This window comes from Castor canadensis, chromosome 2 (genome assembly GCF_047511655.1).
Source record: "Castor canadensis chromosome 2, mCasCan1.hap1v2, whole genome shotgun sequence".
Taxonomy (NCBI): Eukaryota; Metazoa; Chordata; class Mammalia; order Rodentia; family Castoridae; genus Castor; species Castor canadensis.
The window spans coordinates 117,992,939-118,020,110 of NC_133387.1; positions in this window are offsets into that span (position 1 = coordinate 117,992,939).

The following is a 27,172-nucleotide window of genomic DNA, read 5'->3' on the forward strand; positions in this document are numbered from 1 at the left end:
ACAACTGAGAGATGGCAGTGTTAGTCACTGGCAAGCCTGGGTTGGGTCTAGGGTCAGGTTGCACCTGGGAATTTACTAAACTAGATTCAGTTTATGGCCTCAGTCTGACTGGGTCAGAAAAACTTTGAGCTGGATTGAAAGTCAGATTGTATTTGACCATTCAGTGGACTGGGTCCAGTTAAAGAGGTTGATATGTCAGTAACAGGCTCATCACACATCAATGTGTCTAGACCTCTATCTTCTAGGAAACCAGATGGAATTTTATATCAGAGATATGACCAAGAACATGTGCACTTTAGTTGGATTAGCCTAGCTAGTAGCAGCTTAGAAAAGCAGTGAGCAGCATAGGGACACCATTTGTTGGGTATATTAGAAAAATAGGAATCAAATACAATTGGAAGTGCTCCTTAAAAGGAATTATAAGGGAATCTAGAAATGGTAAATCAGCCCAGATTGCTTCATTGAGAGACTCTTTCACAAGGTCAAACAGTAAACTTCCAGCATGATGACCAGGGAGACCAAAGGATAGGTACGAATTTATGCTCATCAAAGCAATTGTAAAGATACATTTGAATGTTTTAGGACAAAAGTCATAAAATATCTGTGCCAGAATTCTGTGGCCAGCTAATTTCTGTTTACTTATTATCTATCTTCTAGCTTCTGGCCTAAAAGGAGTCCTGTGACTGATTCTGTCCAGTCAGCAGAAAGGAGAACAATGTGTAGTTTCCAGACTGATGCATTTATGAAGCTGCACCATTTTTTGGTCCTTTCTGTCCTGGTGTGTCTCCATGGCTGTGTTTGTGGCCAATGTGGTCAGGATTCCTGTTTGCCTTGCTGATCAGATTTGCCCTATAGTTAACAGCACCTGCTTCATGAACTGAATTTTGTGTGTGTGTGTGTGTGTGTGCGCTCCAGATGAAGTACATGCTAGGAGTACATCTCTATCCCCAGAAACTGAATTATTGATAAGCAAACCTTTACTATGTTGAACCTCTGCAATTTTAGGAATTTATTTGTTACCATAAGAAAGCACAGGTATTCTGACCAAGACAAATACAGTAAAGAAAATTATAACTAAAATGATAAACTGAAAAATCATTGCTAATATTGTAGAAAAGGGCTAAAAATCACTAACTAGAAAAGTTTGCAAAATCACTTAGAATATGATTAGCATCCTCACAGACAGAAGTCTCAGACTGCAATGAACATGCAAAGAGAGATGGTCTTTCTTCATTAGGAGTTACAGAGATGAAGAGTCATAAATGATAGCCTAATCACTTTGTCTTTAAAAAGGGCTGATATTTCAAGTGATAATAAAAGCTTAACAAAATACACTGCAGCATGTTAAAATGCATTCCATAGTTGGGAGTTTGGATAGCTCACATTTTTTCAGTTAGCATGAATTTGCTTTTTATCAGAAAAATTATCATCTAAAAACTGAAATCATAAAAAAGACTAGAATTGTTTAGGATAATATTCAACTAATATTCAGGTGGTGAAAATTTTCACCAACATAGATGGGTTTGATGTATTTAAAAAGTAGACTTTATAGCATCATTAATAACATTTTATATAACAATAAAACAGGATCTGAGAAATTATTTTTTGTAATCTACAAATGTCTAAATATCTAGAGAGGTAAAAGAATAAATAAACCTTTAGTATGTTAAAGCCACTGAGATTTAGGGATTGAGTTGTTACTTACAAAGCACTGGCATTTTGTCTAATCATTGAGTGGACTGTATCTCCACATAAAGGAGCCCAGGTCAGTGGACTCTGCCAAGCTTGGGCTGGGTGGGGGTTGGGAAACTGCTTCTACCAGCACAGGCTCACCTGGAGCTTTGAGCCTGACCTTGGGCAACTCTTCCTACCTTGCCCCAGGCATTGGACGAATACAGCAGAAAGTGACCTGACAGCACCTCTTTTGTAGCAAAAAATGTGTCCCACTGAGATGAGAGAGCATAATAAATCCTCATATCTGCTATCAAAATAGTACCAGAAGAGAGAAGTCATGTCTTGAGTGAACCTTATAAGTTGAAAATGTCATGAGGGAGTTTTCTAGTAGCTGTGGATGCTGTAAAAACAGATTAAATTCTAGCACAAGAGATATCATTACAAATGTTATAAAAAAATCAAGATGAATGTAGTGCTGCCTCTATAATTCCAAGCACTCAGATCTCTCAAGGTTCAGCAGGGGATGGTGAGCAGAGAAGAGCATCCACATCTGACAGCATGGGAGGCTCCTCAGGGACTTCTGGTTCTGATGGCTCAGGTCTTTTCCAATGGAAGGAAAGCTCTTCATGCAGCATTTCCTGCACACTGAAGCAGGCATCCTGTTTCAGGGGTCCATGGTATGTGCCTGTCCTTTGTTGCTTCTCGCCCAAGGGGACATCTGGAGCAGAGTACTCAATATTTTTAGTCACCTAAATCCTAAACTTTTATTGGTTCTGGAAAATCTTTAGTTTGATGAGCAAATAAAATAAGGTATGGGTTGAATCATACAAATTAAATGTCCAAAAGGTAGCCATGCACACCAAAAGTGGGAAAAATTATGATCTTACAGTCAAAAAAATAACCTACCACCTATTTTTGTTCCATAAACTAGTAAGAATAGCTTTTTTTAAATTAGATAAACATGTGTAAAAACTGCATGAAATACAGATTTTGATGTTAATAAGTTTACTTATTGGGTGGAGGTGAGTGCATGTGGGTTCAGAAAGGAACTCTCTCGGGCCCAATAATGCCTCACTGAACACAAAGAGCAGATAATCACGAGCACCTGTGTGCCTGTGGCCATTGGTTGCACTTACCCAACAGTGTCAAAGCTGAGTATCAAAGTGGAAGGCCAAAGTGAGAAAATGTGACCCATAAGGCTAGAATTATTTACTGCACCCTGGTCTACATCATTTCTTGAGCAAATATCTTCATTCCATAATTGTTTTCTTTTCATAAAATACATAATAGTATTAGTTCCCTAAATTTCACCATCCTACCTAATTTAAAAATACAATTTTTAAGATATTGGGAGGAATAAAGTCAAATTAACATGTACCATTTGAAAATAATAAAAGAAAGTAGTCAAATGAAAAGTGATATAATCTCATGCCTTGCTGTTTGAAATAAGGCAGGAACTAAAACATTCAATTATTACAAAGCCTAGGTCCAAACTGTACCCATGTCCATATTCTTGAGTAATATTGAAAACAAAGTGTTAGTAAGAATACAAAGAATTCTTATCAATATTACCAAATCATGGTTAAAAAAAAAAGATCAAGCTGTATTTAGGCAGGTTGGATAAAATGATGAAACCCAGCTCATTAAGTGAACATCTTGAGGCAGTAGGATGGGCCACTGGGGAATCCCTCTTGGCCAAATCCATTCTGAATTGGAGGACTAGCACCCCAGGGTCCAATTTTTCTCTAGCCCAGTCAGAGGGATACCAGTGAATCAGACTTCCAAATGGTATCATGGAAGAAAAAGGCAAGCCATGTACGGGTGGAGGTGAATGCATGTGGGTTCAGACAGGAACTCACTCTTGCCCAGGAATGCTTCACTGAACATGAAGAGCAGAGAGTCACATCCACTGAGAAATTCAGGAAATAAAGTATCAGGTGCTAAGATTTATACTAATCAGCTTAATACATATATTTAAATACAACAGAGGTCCTCAAAGGGAGAAAAAGCAACACTAAATCTAGGAACATGGTACCCACGTTTACTTCTTTAAAACAAAATGAACAATAGTTAAAAATAGTGCAGGTAAAATGACATAAATCACTACACAAATCTTCTGATTTTTTTTCACATGGAGAGTGGGATGGAGAAACAGTGATAGGAAGAGAAAGGTGATAAACATGGAGTCCTTTTGACTGGGGAATCAAGATTACATAACTAGAATTCAAGTTCCAGACAGGAATGTATATATTTTCATCTCAGAAATGTAAAATAGTAAAAAGTAAGCACAATTAGCAAGTGGGAAAGAAACAATATAGTCAAATTAAAGTCCATTTGTGCAGATCTCAATAATGTAATAAATATGACATACTAAACAAAATGCTTTGGCTACAGATTTTGTATGTACGTGTGTCTTTAAGAATTGTGGAATTCTACATAATTTCCTACCTTAAATTTCTCTGTCATGTGCATGCAGACACAATACTATAATCATGGAAGTCTAATTTTAAAATGGTGATAATACCATTAAAAACAAAGAACAAGAGAATGAAAGCAGTGACTTAAAGTTTGCTTTAAAAATAATAGTGAAAAGATATTCAAAAGAATAAAAACTTTTCCAAAAATTATTTTCCTTTGTGCAAAGGTTGAGATACAGATGGTTTTTGCTTTCAGGTTAAGATGCTATTATTTCTCTTTCACAATCACTATTTACTAATTATACAATATTTAGAAAATAGAGCTAAATAGATAAAGGAAATAAATCTGGCAGATATTGTGCATGCATAGGAAAGTCACCAAAGTGATAATAATGGTGTTTGTATTTCAGTCTCTCCTAAGGATTTCCCTTAAGTGATTTGATAGACTGCTGCATTGATCAGTTTTTTCTAGGAATATTTTTCCATTATCTTTCCAAATCTATGATCACTTTTGCATGACAATCCATTCAATGCTTGAGTAGAAGCCCATTATCTGAACACTCACATATTGTTACCACGTTAGGCAATTTTTCCTTTTCTTTTACTCTTGTCATCGCAGCATCAAATTCATTGGTTAATCCAGGAGATACTAAGTAATGATCTATGTTCCAGGTCCTTTTTGAACCAGAACTACAATGATGAGTAGTGGCTAAACCAGGTAACAGAACAGTGTGTTGAAAGCCATCAAACAATTCATAAACCAAAAAAACACTTAAAAAAATTTTTTTTTCTGTTTTTCTCCTTCAGTCTCTGCCATCTGGCCCAGCAAGGGCAATGTACAAGTGGCTCAAAAGCATTGTTCGGCTCATTGGTGAATGAATTTATTGAATACATTTGTAAATGAATGATAAAAGATCCTAGAAAGTCCTTGTTTGTTTTCATATTTGAAATTTTATTTTAGCAGCTTTGGTTTGTAAATCCATCCCTTGATTTTTCTCCTCCTCTCCTTCCACCCCCTCTTTCTTTTTCTCATTCTGTCAGTGGACTGATATAATTCACATCTTTTCACCTATTTTCCTATTAGGCCTTTATATAATCTCAGTGTTTTGATAGGCAATACATTAACCACTTGTCTGCAAATATTTGTGCTGGTAGCTTGTTCTTTAAATTTTTTCCTGGAGCCTTTTTTAGATAGGGAAATTGGCAGTCTACTCAATCAGTTAAAAATTAAAGTCCCAAAGAATCTATCAAATATTTTATATGGTTTTTGTGATGATATGCTGAAAAAGCCCTCTTACCCCTCCTTTATAAATGTATACTAATTTCACTCATGATTGTTTCTTGGTTTTACATTATATTAAAATTTTTTAATTAACTTGGAATATACTAAAAATCTAATTTCAATACTTTTCAAAATGTTAATTAAGCAGCTAATGTCACTAATAAACCACAGAACCTGATTTCTACTGTAACGGAATGCTATTGTGTTTCTTCATCCATCTGTCTGTCCTGAATCCATCTTTATGCATTATCTATCTCATTACGTGTATATCAGAAAAGTCTTATATCTTAATATATGAATTTATTGTTATACTTAGTCAATTTACTGAGTCCTTATATTGTTTTTGTCTTGTTTGTTTCATTTTTGGTGATACTGGGGTTTGAATTTAGGGCCTTATGTTTGCTAAGCAGGTGCTTTACCACTTGAGCCAGGCCCCCAGCTCATTACATTGATTTTTATAGAATTGTTCAAGTGCTTTTCAAGAAGCCAATAAAGCCATATACATATTTGTCTTTCCCATTTTGTGCTTAATGTTTCCATTGGTTTGATAATTACAGTAATTATTAGAACACAGTTTGCTGATGGATGTCCATTTTTCTATTCTTTATATTAACAACCATGTCTCTATTTTCTGCTTAAATAAGATGCTAGTATGTGACTTAAATACCCTAAAGAGTTACTTGATTTAATTTCCTAAACTTTAGTATATTTGCCATTGCCTTTAAAATTAAGATTGAATTCTGAATTGTATTGTCATTTTTTCACATTTGCTCTACCATTTGGTAAAGAAATATTCATGATTTGAATAGCTTTATTTTCAATTGTGCCTTCAAACATTTATATCCTCTGCAACTCATTTATTGTTAAAATGTGAATTCTTTTTGTGTCCTAGTTGCTTGTTATTTCTTTTAAATATTTTGAGTCACTCTGTTTGCAGTCTCTCTAGATAACTGTGCAAAGAGCTAAAAGTGTTGTGCTTTAATGCAGTTCAATAATTGTCATTTAACAAGAATAGAACATATTAATGGATTTAAATGTACTCTCATAATTAAATAATATCCTTGTTTCATGATTTTTATGCTTTTTGGATATTTTCTATTTTTGTGACTTTAATATGCTTTCTTTATTTGCATATTTCCATGTGTAAATGTGTTAAAAGCCTTCTTTATAGCTGAAATTTGGAAATAATCAGAATGCCATTAATAATGGGATTGATGAATAGATAGCAATGTGTTAACATGATGCTACACTATAAGAACCAAAAGTGGAAAATAAGTCCACTAAGCTAGGTCTCCTCACATCTAACAAAATCACTTATGAATTTCAATACATTTCATGATTGGTTGATATATGCTGTTTCACATTTGTCTTTAATCTTCTTAATTTGATCTATGTTCTTCTCATTTTCTAAAGTTGACAGTGTCCTACTATGCATATGGAAGATGAGATTCATTTTGTGCCTGTACCTTAAAGTTTTAAATTTCATCAACAAGACAGGCCTCTCCTCTGCAGTATACACTATATACCCATCCCCTTCACTTGATCAATACAGTTGGTCCTCCTCAAAATCCTTTGAAGTGTCCATATTGTTATACTCCTTTACACATGAGGGCTCTAAAGAGAGGATAAATAATTTGGCAAAATTATACAGCTAGTAGGCATGGAGCTAGTAGCTGGAGAGTTAATTTAGGTGAATTAAGCAAAGATACCTATAAAGCATGTAGACTGAAACATAATAAACTGGTAGATTATTTTGTCCAACAGATGATCTATAATGGTCCTGTTGCCATTCAAATAATTTCCTGCAGTTTTGTGTCACCATGAAGAAAATGTCATCCTACCTTATAGTACATCCATAAATAAACCTGTTTAGTTCATAATTCTGCTACACTCTTTATTACATTTAACTTTACTGCATTTTATGCTTAGCAAATTGTAAATGAACTTTCCACATAGTGATGGAAGTGATTTGTTGTTATATATTCAGATATTTTGAGATAATGCATAAGTTGTATATTTTATTAATTCTCACAGCATCTCTGTAAGAGATCAAAATATTATCTTTAGTGTAGTCAGGAAGGCATTTGGATAAACGTTATCTGAAACTTTTATTAAGTAAATACAGAATTTAAAAATTGGTAAAAGTTTGCTTTTCATTCATGAGAAAATCTGTGGAAATTGAACATCCAGAGAAGATAATTATGATAAAAATTACTTACTAACCAGATTGCAGGCTTGAAATATTCATTTATTAAACAGTTATTTACTTGTAGACAAAAGCCTCTGTTCTTATGGTATGTGCAGTTTTGTGGAGAGATATGAAAACATAAATGCATTGCATGAGTTTTGAGAAGAAAACAAAAGCATGCAGGGAGTTTGTGCATTTCACGAGGGCTGTAGTAGAACCAAACTGTAAGCATGTATGTGAACAGGTATACTAAATGATATGTTATACTACTATGGGTTTCAAATGTTTATCTTAAAACTAGAAAATGAGCATTTCAACAGCTCCACTTGACTAACGTATAAATTATTTGCTATCTTTTAATTTTATTTTCTCAGTGGGAATTTTTAAAATGCAATTTTGTGTGTGTCTATGGTGCTGGAGCTGGAGCCCAGGGCCTTGGATCATGCCAGGAAAACACTCTGTCAGTGAGCTCATATACAGCCCTTGTTTATTAATACAGGTATCAAAACGTGTAACCTGGTCTGGCCTCAAATTTACAATCCTCCCAAATTCTGGGACTGCAGGTGTGCCCAATCTGGGATTGCTTGGTAGAAAATTCAGCTTCTTTAATTGCATTTATCAAAAATTATGGATTTGTTTTAAAGAGCTTGAAGTTTTCTGAAAAAATATTTTTAGCAATGGACTCAGTTCATACCTCTTGAATGAGAAACCATTGAGCTAGGTTATAGGAAGATATTAGAGAATGTTTCTTTCTTCTATCCCTTGCTACCTGCTCGTAGATAAGTAGTAGGAAGAAAGAACCAAGTTCTCTAAAAACTCAGAAAAATGAAATCATTAAATTAGTAGAGTTATAAGTTTCTTCCCAAATAGAATCTAATCAGCTCTCTCAGCATGTGACTCTGAACTTTCCAATCACAGAAGGGCACCAAGGAAACCATGATGGCAGTGGTCTTCCTGTGTTGTGAAGAATAGTTAGTTGAGCTGCTGCTTTGATGAGTGCTATTTTATTCCACAAAATATTGTCTTTAAAATGTACTTTTCTCTCATTTCTTTTCCAATTTTGGAGGAACATGTGTTAAAATATCTACAGAATCTTTTAGTTACATAAGACAATTTAACCTCAACAAATGAAATTTATACCAAATAAATATAAACAAAACAGAAAGATTGAAATTTAAGGTAGTTTTAAGAATGAATTACTTTCTTATATTGCCTATTTTCCAGCAAGGATAAATTTATTTTGTAACTTTTTCCTTTTCCTTGTTTTTTTTTTTTTGGTGGTTCTGGGATTTGACTTGGCTTCACACTTGCAAAACAGGAGTTTTACCTCTTGAGCCAAACCTCCTGTCCATTTTGCTCTGGTTATTTTGGTGATGAGGTCTCCTGGTGAGCTATTTGCATGGGCTGGCCTTGAAACATGGTCTCCCTACCTCAGTCCCCCAAGTAACTAGAATTACAGGCATGAGCCACTGGTGTTTGACTGGAACTTTTTTTTTTCTAGCATATCAAAGAGAAATTTGGAAAATATCCATTATTTGTTTTCATAGACCGTACTCAGCATCATTGAGTTTTTCTTTTTACATAAAATTCCACACTATGTATCTGTTACTACTAATTACCTTCTCAGAATCTGTTGATAAACATTTGTTTTTTACTTGAGCATCTTTCATTTCATTTATTAAAAATTAAAAGATAACTTTGGAAAAACTATACAACAGTTAACATTTCATGTTTCTGCATTTTAAGTTTTGTCTGATTCTTTCAATGACTTCATTTTATTATGCTCAAACCATTAACCCATTGGATTTACCTTGATATAATGAGAGAGATAAAGACACAGATTAATTTTTAAATTAATAGCCAGTATTCCATCAGCATTTATCAAATAAGCAAGTTTTCCTACTAAGTGCAAATGGGAAGTTATATTAAACTTCCTTGTTTTTTGGAGCTATCTTGAGTTTCTTGCCTTTTTAAATATTGTCTGAAATGCAAGTTTTTAATAATTTTCATTTCACAATTTAGTATAATACTTGATAGGGTTAATTTTACATCACAACTCCTGATTTTAGTCTTTATGTAAATATATCTCTCAAATTCATAGCATATGTAGACAAATCTTTAAAGTAGGCACCTTTTTACTATTGAGTCTGAGTATGGAATAGTTTATATTTCTATCAATTTAACTCTTATATTTGCATAAAGTTTCAATTTTATTAAAAGATCTTTACTCTTGTTTTACCTGTGTATTATTTAACAGAAACAATTTTAAAATACAAATTGTATTCAATCTTCATAGTGTGTATTGCATACATACATATAGTCATTCCTTGGTGCTGGTGGAGGGTTGGTTCTAGGACCTTCTTTCTAGTTTGCCAAAATCAGCAGTTGCTCAAATCCCTTATATAAAATGGCGTAGTATTCATATATCACTTATGCCTATCTACCCATGTACTTTAAATTATCTCTGGGCTGCTTAAAATATTCAGTACCTTGTAAGTGCTAAAGAAATAGTTGTACTGCATTATTTTGAAAATGATGACGTGGATAAAAGTCTGTATATACTGCATTCATATGTAATTTTGTTCCCAAATATTTTAACCCAGGGTTGGTTGCATTTGTGAAAGGGGAAACTTTGGAATAGAGGGCCAATTGTATAAGTTATGTCTGTGCATGGATATAAATGTACATATGATATTTTATTAAAGTTGCAATATGACAAAAATGTTTGAATCTGTTAAGACAAAAATTAATTTTTATGCCTATATCTGTGGCAGAACTATAATAGTTCATAAAGAAACAGTGGGTAAATAATATTGAGTCATGCCCTATACACCTTAAAGTCTCACATGTAAAATGCATGGTGAAAATCTAAACAGATAAAACATCAACACAGAACCTCAGCAGCAGAATCAGATCTTTGGTTGCCAACTCCTGAGCATTTCCAGCTATTCCACATGACATCCTATTTTACAGACACACAGATGGGCCATTCACAGAGCTCTAACTCATCCAGCAGAGTAGCCAAAATAGCTGGCTTGGGCATGCTAAGTGAACTGGAAGCATGGCTCAACACAGAGAAGAGAAATAAATAATTAGTCAGAAGAACAACAGCAATCCTAAAGTTGTTGAAGTCAAAATGTTTATGATTTTAAGTACCTAGGTAACTGGTCAGAAATCCTAATATCATTGGCTCAGTGTGCATCACTACAGGAAATGAGCAATGGGGATTTCCATGTTGATATTATCAAACGAACCACAAAAATTCCAGGAAAAACATTCAGCCCTTGTAAATGGGTAAGCAGCTCATTTTTTTGATTTGAGACAGTAATTTATGATAATTTTAAGGATAAAAATGAAAAGCAAAACTACAACTAATACTTTATCACTCATTATGAATTTTTCCAGAATAAAGTATTAAAATCAGGTGGTGCCTTATTTTGTGATTATAAATTATAGTTAATTTTTAAAAAATAAATTTTCATTAGTCTATAAAGGCACTTGACAGGTGTTTTTGTTTCTTTATTTTTGGCAGTACTTGGTTTTGAATTTAGGACTTCACGTTTGTGTTGGGTTTCTTTCAAGATAGAATCTGATAAACTACATGCCTGTGCTGGCTTCAAAACTGTGATACTCCTGCTCTTTGCCTCCCAAGTAACTAGGATTACAGGCATGGACCATGGGTGCCCGACTGGTCAGTGGGTTTTTAATGTAAGTATTAGCAAAGCTGTACCATGTGAGTGGCAAAGTGGGTCTTTTTTAAGGGTACAGGCATTTGCTCTTTTAACCAAGCTACCGAGATGGTTCCCAATGTTCTAATACCATAGTTAGTGACAGCTTCCCAATTGATAATAGTGCTGGATATTATTTCCTAGCACTCTCACATCAATAAAGAGTAAATATGTAAGGCATCTATCTATGTTAGGCATATAGTCTTTTTCATGCATAATTTTTTTTCATTTGAAATGATGCATTAGTTGCATTTGACCAGTATTCAAAAAAATCCATAGTCATATAAATTTTTGTATACAATAAATAATGCATTTCTATCTAAAAAAATCTATGAGATTAAGAAGACAATATTCCAATATAGTAATAACCAAGATAAAACAATTTGCTTAATGTTTCATTTTCTATTGACTTTCACTTCCATTGAATCCACAGAGCACTTTGAATACAATCGATCATGGAAACAAATAGAAGGACAGTCTAATAACACCACCAAAACCAAGAAGTCATACATAAATATATTGTGTTCTACAGGAAAAATTCAATATTTCTATTTTTGTGGAGTACAAAAGTGTGTGATATATGAAAAGAATTTAAAACAATACGTTAATATCAGATTTACTTTCTGCATCTTTTGAGTGTACCATTTCTTATCCGGAGCAGAAAGTGAAATTTCTAATTTTCACTTCTAAGATCATTCCTGTGTGGATATGCCCTTACTTTTGAAACAATATTCAGATCATGTGTAGACCAGCACAAATTTACTAACTTGCAGAGGTGAAACATCTTGTTTTTCAACTTAGTAGGAAGTTAAATCTAACTGAAGCAATTATTAGTGAAAGCATGACTTGAGAAATTGAAACCATATGGGCTCTTCCTGTAAGAAACACCCGAGGCATTTACCAAAACCTATTGCAATCTCTAGTTTGAGGCAGATATTATGTTTTGCAACATTATAGCATCTAATTTGAACTAGATTTCTTCTGGAATTTCATTAAAAGGAACACTATCTAAATTAATGACTTCTTTGTTTTTGAGTATTATATTATCACAGCAATTCAGTTATTTACACTCAAAAGCATGTACACTCAAAAGCCACCTTCTCTTTTTAAATTTGTTACAGAGTATGAATAATAATTATTTATATGTGAATCTAATTACAAAATGACTTTTGCCACCTTTGAGCCAAATCATTAATTAGTAATTCTTTTATGGAACTCTGTGATTCTTAGACTTTACTTAGTTATAATGAATATGTTTACATGAAAGCCATTTACTACCTAGAATTATTTTCATGTATGTTATGTGCTAGGCATTATTGTAAATATTTCATGTATTTTATTTTTGCTCTGAATCATTCCAACTACCCTGTAAAGTCAATCTGATTATCTATCCCACTTGACAAATGGGGCTTAGTTAAATGAAAGCAACTTGGCCAAATTCACAAAATTCCTTAGAGTTGAAGCAAAGATTCTAACCCAGGTGTCCCTAACTATTGAGCCATCATCTCTCTCAATTAGCTTCATTATCAACTTTCTCTCCCAATTGATCTGCTGGTGTAAGATCTGGTCTGGCCAAAATTCAATTCTGCCTCTGGTCTCATTTTAAGTTCCCCTTGCTCTGAATTCTCAGCTTTCTTATTTGGTAATACTTAGCACTGTCATCTCAAATAACAAGATGAATGTTGAGAGTCCAATAAGGCTATATCTAGCATTTCATGTGTGTTTTTTTTTAACTTGACCATAACTAGTGAATACAGTTTGGGCTAATAGCCTGGGTCTGAGTCCTTGACCGCTATCTAATAACCACGTGATTTGTGTCTCTTCAGTCAATGGGTAATTCACCATGGAGCACCCATTAAGGCTCAGAATAAATTCTGCAGTGCTGTAGCATGGATTTTAAACAGAAGAAGAAGGAATAAATGAAAGCATGGTGTAAATAGGAACCAGCAATGTTCCAAAGATGGACAGAGAGTTGGGTCTCTCTTTTTATTCTTAGTCCATTTTCCATTTGCATCTGCACCCATTTCTGATCTCACTTTCTGAAGTGTGAGAAAATAACCTCATTCAGGAGAAAAATGGAAAGCTTATTGCTAAGTAATACAGATTGGAACATTTTCGGAAAAAGGTATTTTCTGGGATCATCAGCTGCCTGGCAACCTAACGACTTTGGAGACTAGGATGTTGCAGTGCCCCTGCCAAGATGAGGGATGCACATGCCCCACCAGAGAGCAGAGTGAGTACGCTCCACTGAGGAAAGAGTCCCAGGAAACATGTGATCAGCCTGAGCCGTGTTCAGGCATTGCTCTCTGCTTCCTAACACTTCATTTTTTTTCATGTGTAGAATGGCGCTAGTAACCATGGAGGATCATTGAAAGGACAAGAGGAGCCTGTATACCCAATAGTAGAACTGATCGTTCAATACACTAAAGCCCAAATGTGTTAGCATTATTACCAATTTATTCTATAAAACCTGAATGCTGCCATAGGAACAATGGCCCAGAGTGTTGCACATAAAATGAAAACAAAACAAATACCAGACCATTTAATGGGATGTATTTCCTATTTTTTTAAAAGATTTGAACTGTGTATCTGTTGAACCATACAGTGGGTTATTGTTATAATAAACAGCAAGGAAGAGTGGGTTTGGTTACTTTGAAGTTTGGTGGCCCAACTTTGCATTCAGGTTTTACCTCTTACTATTTGAATGCCTCTGGGGAGGTTAACTTAACCATTGTGAGCCTCAGTTTCTGTATCTTTAAATTAGATAAAGGTTATATCCTGAGGCCATTAAGATTATAAAATCAGTTAACATGTAAATGCTGTCTGACATATTGCTGTTGCATAATTAATGCTAATTCCTTCTTTTACCATGCCTGGGAGATTAATAGTCTTCTCCAATGTAAAGTGTATTAAAAACCAAAATTAGAATTTATTTGACTTAAAAATTGCTTAAGAAGCCAGACACTTTGGCTATTTAGTTGATTCAGCTGTCTGATGGAGTTGCTTAGAATTAGAGTAGTAGTATTGCTTGTGAATTTTTTATGAGATTGAAGTTAGTTACATAACAGATGCTGTGGCATAAAACTATAATATTAATAGTGAATTATGCTATGTTTCTGAGGTATTCAGCCTATTTAAGCACTTTTGAGTTCAGTGCTTTGTATTTGCACAGCATTCCAAAATATTCAACCAAATCAAATGACAACTTCTGAACACTGTGAATTTTGAGGTGGGTGTTGCTGCTCACAAAGTATAAAGGATATACTAAAGTCCAATCATTTATGATGCTGCTTAGAGGCAAAGGGTTCCCTGTTTGAGGGGAAAAAAAATCCCTGTCTCCTTAAAGACTCCCTAGTTATCTCTAGGGGAAGGTCAGCTGTGGTGGATAACAAAATATCTAAACTTGGGCAAGCCACTTCTCTGGTGCTGGAGGTGTCCCTGTACTCACTGTGCTAGCTCAGGGCCAGCCCCTAGCAGAACTCTCCTGCTTGTGCATGGTCTCCCCCTCCAGCTAGCCTCCACACATGGCCTCCACCTTGCACTCATGCACCAGCACCCTTATTGCTCTTTAACCCTTAAAAGCAAAAAGCATGCTCCTTCACGAGTTGGGAACCATGAAATTTAGTCTTTTTAAGAGTTTAGTAGAACAAATTAAAAATCACATCAGACCTGTTGTGAACAAACCTAATCATGTTGTTGTGGATATATTGTCAGATGAGAAACCAAGTGACACTCAGAGAAGTGGAGAACTCAGATTTTATTTTACACTGGTAGTCCCAGGTGTAAAGTACCACACTCAAAATTCTGTGCTTCCAACAATGAATTCACAGGATTCTTAAAGGGAAGTGCAGGGCATCAGGTTACAAGGAATGTGTTAGGGTTAATAGTTGAGCCAGTGCTGGGTTAGAGACCCAGGGTTGTTTAGATAGGAGCAGCTGGGGAGATCTGCTGTGGAAAGTTTCTTTACAGAAGGAGACAAAGGAAAGTGGGAATGGGCAGTTATCTCTACATGAGGTCTTTTGTCTTGGCCCTAGACTCATTTTATGGCTTACTTAGCAATTTCTCATGTCCTATGGCCTGCTTGAAACAATCTTCTTGTTCATCCCCTCCTTTTGATGCTTTTCCTACTTGTGTACAAGCATCCACCCTAAATTTCAGTGATCCCATTAGGTTCCTCCTGTCCCAAAGGCCTATATTGGGTTACCAAGAGCTGCATTTATTGCCTTCATTTGTGAGCTAATGGAGTGAATTATGGTGTTGAGAATGCAAGGGCCAAATACCAGTGCCAGTAGGAGCATGGAAAGAGGGCCAGACAAGGGGAGTAGCCATAAGGCCCAATTCTAGATGCTGCTCCATCTGTTCCAGGAATTTGCTAATTCCTGTTTCCTACATGTGACCTGGTCCTGCAATTGCTGAGCCATATCTCTGACTATTCCAGACTGATTCACATAAAAACAATATTCTTCATTTAGGGAAAGTGAGTAAGTCCAACCTTCTCTAATTTTGGAGGACCACTGATGCTAGGGGGTCCAGTTGGTTGTGCCTGGTCACTATGGACCTAGCCACTCATTCTATGTCAACTGTTAGGTCTGCAGATAATTGATTATAGTAGGAGGCTGACAAGGCAAGTCCTCCTATGCCTGTTCGAGCCATTATCCCTAATCCAATTAATAAAGGTATGAATTGGATAGCTCTGTTTGAATGTGTGTGAGCCATCAAAGGTACAGGGAGGGTCTGATTGTTAGTGGAGTGAAGAGTGCTAATGTGAAAATGCCCTTCCAGTTAGTAGGCAAGCACTGATAAACAAGGGTCCTACATACAAAGAAGATTCCTGGACTGCTGCACCATGGTCTGTCAACTTTATATCTAATGGCAGTGGCTGTACAGTTTTAGATCTGAGCACATTAGATAGCAGCCATTTCCCTCACACTCTGGTTGAGGAGGTTCACCAGGGTTGCTACATAATGGAGGGTACCTTAGGACAGGCAGAGCCAATGGTGGGTTTGTAAGATTTAGGAGGCCGTGAGTTGTAAAGTTGTACATGTTGTACAGTTAAAGTTCCCTGTCCTGGAAGGAAGCCTTAATGGGGGTCATGGTGGTGGCGGATCAATGTCTTTTATAGGCTTGTAGCTACTTAGGTAATCACCTTTGGATGGCCTCTCTACATCTGCAGCTTTTCCCTTAGTAAACTGAAATGGGGATGGGGTAGATGGGTAGGAACCAGACATAACAAGGCTTATTTCCTACCCCCTGTCATTTCATCGTTCCATGCCTTTAAGGGGTCCCTATCTTTCTGTCAGCAAATCATCTGCCTTATAGTGCCTTTGTTCTTGCAGGACCCCATCAGTCTTGTCAGTTTTCCCTTATAGTAAATTTTCCTTCCTCTGGTACATTCAGAAATTGATATGCTGCAGGTGGGTGACAGGAATTGATAACAGGTGAAGGCATATTGCAGTTTTCCCTGGAAAGAGAGGGGTTTTATGCAAGCTGAACAATCATCCTGGCTTCTAGATGAAGGTTTTAAGGTTTTAAAATGTAATAGAGTCAGGAGGCAAAAACACATCAGAGACCTTATGCCTGAGACTGGGGTCTGGGCTACAAATAACACTGAACAGCAGTAAGGCTTCCTACTACGAGGAGATAACAGGAGGTGAGCAGTATTCTTTGGCCTATGTTCCAATCCTGGGGAGCAGTGACAGTTAGTCCTAGTGCAAACAGTATTGCAACAATGCTAATCAGCAGGATGGCGTAAGGGTGGGCAGAAAAGGGGATACATTTGTGTCCTGGAAGGTGAATCCTCAAGCTTCTGCTAGCTATGTGTTGACCAACCAGCTTCTGGGAGGTGGCTGGAGCTCTCTTGGGCGATGGCGTGCTGTTGTGATGTCCTCTGGAACCTTAATTTGAGATGATTAGTTGGGTCATGGACAACCTGCCAGTTGTTGGGGTCTGCAGGGGCTGCTGCCATCTTTATCTGGGAGTGATGAATCCAGGGAATGATACCTGCAACTTTAACAGCTGTGGGAGTTGCTAATATTGCTAGATGGGGTTAGAGTGGTTCCTTTTTCCAATCTTTTAACCATAACATATCCCCGGGTTGGTGGGGATGGGCCCAGTTACCCTTGGGGATTGGGGTCCTTTCTAAGACTTCCTGAGAAATGTGGCATAGGGTTTTTCCTAGGGCATGCAGATGTCAGGACATGTCTAGATTTCCAATTTGTCTGAGGTCCCCTTTGAGCCTGTTTATTATGGGAGAGGGTCTGCCATAGAGAATCTCAAAGGGTGAGTAGCTAGAGGGTTTAGGGGGACAGAATGCCCTGGGCAGGGCCAATGGTAGCATATCTATCCAGGGAGACTGTGTTTCTTGGCAGGGTTTGGCTAAGGTAAACTTAAGGGTTTGATTCATGTGCTCTACTTTTCCCAAACTCTGAGGCCTGTATACTGTATGGAGCTTCCATTTTATTTTAAAATTTTAGGCAGGCCTTGGACTATTTTTGCCATGAAGGCTGGTCCATTATCTGATCCATTAGAAAGGAGAGCCCATATCTGGGGATAATTTCTCTTAAAAGGGCTTTTACTACCTCTCATATATTCTCTGTGTGTGGTGGGTAAGCCTCAACCCATCCAAGTAAGTGTAGACAAGAACCAAGAAGTACTGGTATGCTCAACAGGGTTTGACCTCTGTGAAGTCCACTCTCAGGTCCTCAAAAGGCATTGATGCCTGTTGTTTGTATCCCAGGGCTTGGCTTAGGCCCTTGACTCACATGTAATGCATCTAGCACTCATTGGGTACACAGGGTGGGGAGCTTGGGAATGAAATAGTATTTGTCCAGCAGTTTTTCCAGGGCCATTTTCCTCAAGTGTACTAGCTTGTGTTGTTTTACCAGAGGGACTGCTATCGCACTGGGGACAAAGAGACTCTGGTCAGGCAACTTCTAACAAGCTCCCTTTTCTTTTATTTCTTTTTCATCTTTTCCCCATTGTTCTTCCTCCTTTGTGTAATTTGGGGTGGGAGGCAGCTCCAGAGCCAACAGAAGTTTGGCAGTTTGCTTTGGCACCTCAGGGGAGCTTAGCTTTACTGCTGCCCTTTTGCTGCCTGGTCAGCCAGGTGGTTCCCTCTACTGACATAGTCCATGCCCCTTTGGTGGCCTCTGCAGTGCATGACAGCCACTTGAGATGGTTCCCAGACTGCTTCAAGCAGTTGGAGGATTACTTCTTTGTTTTTAATCTCTTTTCCCCCTGCTGTCATCGGTCCTCTTTCTTTGTAGATTGCTCCATGCATGTGCAGGGTGGCAAAGGCATACTTAGAATCAGTGTAGATGCTCACCCACTTTCCCTTTGCATATTGTAATGCCCAGACCAGTGCCCACAGTTCAGCTCATTGTGCAGACCATCCTTGTGGTAGGGCTTCAGTCTGTATGATGTCGTTAGCAGTGGTGATACTGAACCCAGCCTTTTGGCATCTGTCCTGGACAAAGCTGCTTCCATCCATGAAGAGTTCAAGCTCTAGACGTGAGAGAGGGGCATCCTTTAGGTATGGACTGCTGGAGTACATTTCATCCATTATCTCTTCACAATCATGATCTGGGGGACCTTCCTCTGTTGGCAGGAAGGTGACAAGATTTAAAGTTCATACAGTTTCAAGCCTGACTTGAGGATTTTCACATAGTAGTCCTTGGTAATGGGCCATTCTGGAACTGGTCAGCCATTTATGACTCTGCTCATTCATTAGGGCCATGACTGAATGAGGGACCGTAACATTAATGTCCTGTCCCAGGTTGAGTTTGTCAGCCATCCTGAGTAGGGTTACCATAGCAACAAGGGCTGGGAGACATGGAGGTCACCCTGAGGCCACAGTGTCTAAGCACTTCAATGAGTAAGCCACTGGCTGCTGCCACTGACCCACCATTTAAGTGAGGACACCCACAGCTGTGTGATTTTTCTCACAAAGAGATTGAATGGTCATGTTGCATCTGGCAGTCCTAGTGCATGTGTGCTGGTTTAATAGTCTCTTTATCTCTTGGAAAACCTTTTCTTGGTCTGGTCCCCAGTGTAGAGGTTCTTTTCCAGAGCCTATTGTGGCCTCATAAAGTAGTTTGGCCAGGCTTGAATATCCAGGTATCCAGATGCGACAGATTCCAGGCACTCCCAAGAGTTCTCAGACCTCCTCTTGGTCTTTAAGTGAGGGATGGAGCAGATAGCCTGTTTCCTCTCTGGACCCAGGACAAGTTGTCCTTCTGAGATGACGAATCTGAGGTATCAGACCTCTTGCTGGCAAACTTGGGCCTTTTTCCTCTAAACTTTGTATCCTGCCTCAGAGAATTGGGCTAGCAATGACTCCCAGTCGTGGCTTTCTAGTAGCAGTTCATCCATGTATTGGAGCAAAGTACAGCTTGGATTTTCTTCCAGGAAAGTTGACAAATCCACTGCTAAGGCTTCCCCAAACAAGGTAGGTGAGTTTTTGAATCCCTAAGGCAATCTGGTCCAAGCCATTTGTGTTTTTCTTCCAGTATGGGGATCTTCCCATTCAAAGGCAAACAGAGGCTGGCTAACTGGGGCCAGACTGAGGCACAAGAAAGCATCCTTTAGGTGCCATGATGAGGGCATTTGTTCCTCTCACTGTAAAGCTTGTAGGCTTTCCCTGGTTGAAGGTGATTTGGGCTCTGTGCTTTGTTGGTAAATCCCTTCCCAGCAGAGGAATTGGGCATTCTAGTAAATACAGGAAATCGTGAGTCACCTTGTGCCCTCTTAGTTGGCATGTCCAGGGTCAGCAGAACTGCTGGGCAGTTTGAGTATCAGTGGCTCCAACTATTATGGCCCTGCGCTCTGTTAGTGGGGCCACAGGTTTAGTGGCCATGGAATGCTCAGTGTCTGAGTCCACCATGAAGATCATTGGTTGCCCCCCCACTTTCATTTAGACTGTGGGCTCTTGGGGGGCCTAGTAGTAAGGAGCCAGGTCTTCCCTAGTCTTACTCAATTCCTGCTAGGCCAATGAGGTCCTGGGCCTCTGGATCAGGTTGCCATTCTGTCTTCTTTCCTGGAGTAATTTTGTTGGGCTCTGATGCTGTTCCTTTGAGGTGGGGGCATTCATTCTTACTGTGGCCAATCTCCTTGCAATAGGCAATTGGTCTTGTCAAAGCAGGGTTCTTCCACTGGCTCTCCCCTTCCGTGGTGGAGCTGACTGCTTCGTCTGTTCCAGATTCCCCAGTGTGGCTGTCAGTTAGGACACCTTGGCTTTCATTCTTTTATTGGCTTCCCACTTTTCCTCATGTTCCCAGTTTACAAAGACTTTATTTGCCACTTCTGATAGCTGGGTGGCATTAATTCCAGTGAAGCCTTCAAGTTTCTGGTGAATGTCAGTGTATGACTAGGCCACAAATGCTGTGTTGACCATTTACTGGCTTTCTGGTGCTTCTGGATCGAAGGGGGTATACAGCTGAAAAGCCTCACAGAGTCTCTCATAACAATCAGTTGATTTTTCCTCTGGATTGTGGATAACTGCCTCAGTTTTGGACATGTTAGTAGGTCTCTTAGCTCCAGCCCTGAGCCCGTGTTGGAGGGCAGTACGATATTTAGCGAGGACTCCTTGTCCTTCTGCTGTGTTGAAGTCCCAGGTAGGCCAAGTGTCAGGGGCTGACTCTCTTGCCCAAGCTTCTGCATTGTGGGTTCCTGCTGGGGCCTGCCCTTGGAGCCAGTGGTGAGCTTCTGTCAAAATTCTCCATTGCTCTTCTATGTTGAGAAATTTCAGGAGGATCTGTCAGCAGTCATACCAAGTAGGTTGATGGGTCTGAAATATGGATTCTAGGAAGTTGACAATGGCCTGGGGTTTTTCTGAATACATCGGTGTGTGGTTCCTCCAATTTAAAAGGTCAGTTGTACTGAAAAGTTGGTAATAGAGAATAGAGTGTCTGGGCTGGACCACGCCATCAGCAACAATCTGCTGGAGCCTTTGCATGTCACAGAGTGGCATTTGCAGGGCCCTGGCCCGAGGGGCTGGAGCCTGGGACGAGAAAAGGTGGCAGCTCAGGGGCTGTGGACTTGGACTCCAAGCCAGGGATGGGTGTGGGATGGTGTTGGGACTGGGAGGATGTTGATGAGCTGAGGGGGACTCACTGGAGGTGGTGGCCATCTGAGACAGGCGGCCCTAGCTGCTGTGATGGTGGCCCTGGATACTGTGATTGGGAATGTACGACGGGGGCATAGGCAGTTCATCTTCTGGATCCCCTTGCAGAACAGGCTTGATCAGCTTCTGGTCTTTAGGCTTCATTGTCTGGGCCATGAAAACTCTGTTCTGCCCCTTTTTGTTGGCACAGAATTGGACCCAAGGGTCCAGATCTAAGCTACCTGAAGCCAAGAGTTGATATAGGAGAAGTGGTTGGAGTGTCTGGGGGTTCCTATTATGATCTGATAAATTGCCCTGACAGTGGGCAAATCTAGGGTGACTTCAGGGGGCCAGTTGACTCCAAAACTGGGCCATTCTGACTCACACAGCATGCGCAGCCTTCTGGGAGACATTTTGATCCCATAATCTCCTGAGAACCCTTTCTTAAAATGTTTAAGCATTCACTTTAGGACCGTGGGCTTTGAGGAACTTCCACCCATGACAGTTAGAGGTGTCCACAATATCCACCCTATGTATTTCCCCCTGCATCGGTGGTGCAAAGACAAACAAGGGTGGGTGCCCCTTCAAGAGAAGAGACCAATCAGATGTCTACCTGGCCACGTCCTGAAGGAACTTGGGTGCCTCTTAGCATCAATGGCGAGGTCAGCCTTGTGATTCTAGATCAGGTTTCCCTGATGCCACCCTAAGCTGTATGAGATCATCACCACAGAACCACAGGACAGACCCACTTGGACTCCATAGCTTTTCAGCTGTGGATCCACAAACTTGAGCCTGAAGTGAGGATGAATCAAGCCACTCTTTCACTCACAGATTCACAGCAGAAGTTATTACAGTTTTCCTTCCCCCCTTATGGGAAGTCCCTGATCTGTGGAACTCCTCTGGGAGGTTCCCGGGAGCTGATCAAACTCCCCTTCCATGCAGTGGGTTGGGACCTGACCATGGGCTGACTTTCCAGAGGGAGAGTGCTTACTGAGTCCAGAGGAAATTGCCAGGTGAGTTGGTCCACTTCTCCTTGGAGTCCAGTCGGGTCAAGACTACTCAGAGGGTTGGAACTCCAGGGCTAAGGAGGACCCAGAATACCATTCAGTCCCAAGTCCTTCCCTACTCTGGTGCAGTCCAGCTGCTGGCCAGTGGCTAAAGGGGCGAGAATGGTTGGTATTCTGGGGCCTCCAGAAATGTTGGGGAGATATTGTCAGAAGAGAAACCAAGCGATACTCAGAGAAGTGGACAACTCTGATTTTATCTTACACTGGCAGTCCCAGATGAGCTCACACTTAAAATTCTGGGCCCCCAACAGTGAATTCACGGGATTCTTAAAGGGCAGTGCAGGGCACCAGGTTACAAGGAATGTGTGAAGGTTAATAGGTGAGCCAGTGCTGGGTTAGAGACCTGGGGTTGTTTAGATAGGAGCAGCTGGGGAGGTCTGCTTTGGAATGTTTGTTTACAGAAGGAGACAAAGGAAAGTGGGAATGGGAAGTTATCTCTACATGGGGACTTTTTGTTTTGGCCCTGAACTCATTTTTAGGACTTACTTAGTAATTTCACATGTCCTACAACCTGCTTGAGACAATTTTCTTCTGTTCAATGTGATCACCCTACATAGGGGTCTCAAGGACACCATTGGGCATGGTGATTGTTGAGGTTTTTTTCTAGTTCATCCTTTTCCTATATGTTCTTGCTATACTCAATTGATGAAACTCCCAGACAGAACTAACTTCCTCTTCTCATTTTCCCCCTCAGGTTAAATCCTCACTTCTTTCCTCTTATCAAGGATTTTTCTTTTAAGTTATCACCCAGCCATACTGGACTTCTCACTCCTGGAAGTACCAAGGTCAAGCCTGCTCAGGAACCTTTCCATATATGTTTCAACATCATTTTCCCAGTGACACCTTTCCAATTTATCCCTCCTAAAATTTTGATCCCTCCTCACTACATTTCCAGTGTTCCCTTCTCTGCTTTAATTCTCATTTAACATCTATTTTTAAACTAACTATGCAGGTATAATTTATTTTTTTTGAGCATTGTATTTTAAGGGTATACAATGTTTAATCCATAGTTGCATGCTAATGCTAGTAAATAATTCACATTTGTTTTTAATAAAGATGTGTGCATTTTAGCCTGGCACAGGGGGCTCATGCCTGCAATCCTAGCTACTCAGGAGACAGAGATCAGGAGGATCGAGGTTCGAAGCCAGCCTGGGCAAATAGTTCATGAGACCCTATCTCGAAAAAGGGCTGGTGGAGTGGTTCAAACCCCAGTATCACAAAAAACAAAAAAAAAGAAAATGTGAATTTTACTTATTTATTATGCCTCCATTACTCCTTTTGTTTATAACATCCTATTCTTTCTTTGTCTCAACATGCTTGGTTCATTATTTTAAATATCAGCTCAGTGGTAAGTTATTTTGAGAAGTCTTTCCTGACCTCCAGGTCTTGGCTTAGCATAATTCTTAGCCACAGTCATTAGCATTCTTTTGATCTGAACTTCCACCATTGCCATTACATTGTCCTATTTTTTTCTTCCTTTTTTTTTTTTTTTTTTTTTTGATGTGGTAACAGGGGTTGAACTAAGGAACTCATGCTTGCTAGGCAGAAGCTCTACCAGTCCTTTTTGGTTGGCGTATTTTTCGAGGTAAGGTCTTACAAACTATTTTCCCAGGCTGACTTTAAACCATGATCCTCCTGATCTCTGCTTCCTGAGTAGCTAGGATTACAGATGCCAAGCTATAACTAACTGTCCTTGGTTGAAACTGTTAGCATTAGACTGGAAGCTCCTTTGAATTGAGGAGTGGCATTTATCTCCTTCTTTAATACTAACAGCAATGACAAAATCATTGATTGCATACTTCCAGTGTTGAGAAACTCAGTATATTTAGAGTCGAACTGTGACTAGGAGAGCTCCAGGGTGAAAGGATTTCAGCTTGGGTACTGGGTTCATGACATTGTTGTAGAAATCAATTTCAGGACATGCTGAGGTAAAAGAGCAGTGAAATATATAATATATAGTATATATATATTATATATTACATACTATATAATAAAACTTTGCTAATATATTGATATATTAGTAAAGCAATGGAAAGCAAAATGCAGTACTCACTGAGCCATGTGTCCAGGCACCCATGAAAAGAGGTGCACTAAGCATTTTAACATTAGATATGTAACATTAGGGCTGGGGACGTAAGCTTAAACTTTCCTTTAGATAAGTATCTTTTTTGTCTGAGAATCTGGCATAGTCAATCATTTCAGTAGTTACAATGTTTGACTTTATCAATCAGGCCCAGAGATAATTCACCAGTTCTGATTAACTATATTTGGGTCTTGTCACATAGATATCTGTTTTCCTTTTAAACAAAAGATGGGCTTCACCAGATGCTCCTATCAAGATAGGTGTCCTTCCTTGAGAAAAGTGTTTTTCATTTGCAAGGATTTCTGTAATCAAAGGAATCATTTTACCAAGTGTTTTTCCTAGCATAAGAGTCTTTCTTCAAGATATGCTTGCCCAGTTCTCATTTTAGCAAGGTTAGAGGGGTGTTTTATATATATGCTACAGCTCAGTGAGGGAGGTGAGAGTAAAGAAAAAGCTTGTATGCTCCTAATCTAATCATTCATCAATCCCAATTTCTCTATTGTATTTTTCTTAGTCTCTGGCTTTTGATTCACAGGCCTCCTTTTCCCTGATCTATCATACCTCAAAATCATTTCACATTTAGATGGTTCTGATGTTTACAAACTTCTCCGATATGTTGTGAGCAGTCACTATGTATCCTTTCACATGGTATTCCTGTGTTAACACCAGGCTCTGTAGTTGAACCACTCACTCTGACAGCATGAATAACCTCTTCAGCCTTTACCTGGCAAGTTGCCTGGGTTCATCATCACACCATTGATGATGAATACCTATAATTCCATCCAGCTATGGATGACATTGTCATTTTACCAAATCCTTGTTAAAGTGTATAGTTTTACCAGTTCATAGAATTATGAATCTTTCATCCTTCCAGCACTATGAAAGTCTGTGTCCACTCTATCCTAAGTCTATTGTGTTCTAAAACTGTAAGAGCTCCTTCAGCTTCTTAAATATGGGATCTGAAATATGTTATTGTTGCTATTTACTAACTACTTTACTGTGGTTTTGGATCTTCCAAATTTATATCATAGGTATAAATGTATATAAACCTTAGTTTTCAAAACAGAACATGAGAGTTCAGCCTCTAGCTTCACAAATTTTAAGTTATAGTCACTCCACTAGATTTCAACACACTTACTCAAATTCTGTTACAAGAGTAATTAAAGGGGTGAATTAGATCAAACACAATGTATGTATGCACAGAAATATCACAATGAACCACTGTGTATACTGAATATATACTTTTTTTTTAAAGTATAAAAGCCTGTTACTTGTTCCTTTGTTGGAAGACCAGGGTCTTCAGACTTGTCTGAAAATTCTGCAACATGGTGACAGCAGCAGTCAGCAAAGCTTGGTCAAATACCTGATCTGTGAAGAGGATTATTGAAATGCAGATTATTCAATCAGAAAAGAAGCAGGAAGTTTTTCTAATTTTCTCTACATTTTTGGCCTTGTCTCCATGGGGAATATTTCCAGAATTAATTGTAAATCCTTGGAATTTTCAAAACTAAAAGGAGTGGAAACTTTAAAGTCATTTGTTGTTGCTTTACCCTTTCTAATTTTAGGGACTGAATAAGTCATTTAATTCATAGGTTAATTATTGTGTTTGTTTATTCAATACAGTTCTTCCATTGAGAAGATTCCTAGGAGAAAAATTACTGGGTTCCATCATAAGTTTGTGTTTTACCTTTTTTGAAAAAGCCAAATTGCTTTCCAAATTGATTATACTAATTAGCATTCCCTGCAGTGATGTGTGACTATTAGTTTCTTTGCATTTACCTTAAAACTTAGTATTATCTGGTTTTTTATTATAGCTGTTCTAATGACATGATGATATTTCATTGTGGTTGTAATTTGCATTGTTGAAACACTCCAGGCATCTTTTATGTGTTTATTAGTCATGCACAAATCTCCTTTCTTTAAAACAATTCTTGGTTCACTTTTAGCACAAGAGTTATTTACCTTATTGAGATATGAGTACTTAATATATGTTGGATGCAAGCATGTTGTAAGATGTACGATTTGGAAAATGATTTTGACAGTTATGATTGGTCTTTTGATTTTCTTATTGGTATCATGTTCAGCAAAAATGTTTTAATTTTATTGAGATATAATTTACCTTTTTTTTTTTTTACAGGTTGTATATCTGGTGTCACGTCTAGAAATCTTTGTTGAACATAAGGCCATGTACATTTTTCTACTAGGTCTATAATATGTTTTGAGTTGCTTTTAAATATGGTGTTAATTAACCGCCTTTCTCTGCTTCTTTTCTTTTCTTTCTTTCTTCTTCTTTTTTTTGAAGCATGATTTTACTATGTAGCCTAGGCTGGTCTTGTACTAGTGGCCCTCCTGCCTCAATTCTCCAGCCCCCTGAGTGCTGGGATTGCAGGTATGCAGAAACTCAATTCTGCTCCACTAACTTGGTCTATTTTTTCACTTATTCTGTAGTCTGTTGATCACTATGACTTTAGGACAGGCTTTAAAGTTAGATAATATAAGCCCTATAGCTTTGTATATCTTTTTTAAAACTGTCTTGGCTACAATTATAATTCACTCCCATATAAAATTTTTGGACCAAGTTTCAACTTCTAAAAAATATCTGAAAGGATTTTGATAAAACTCTGTTAAAATCCA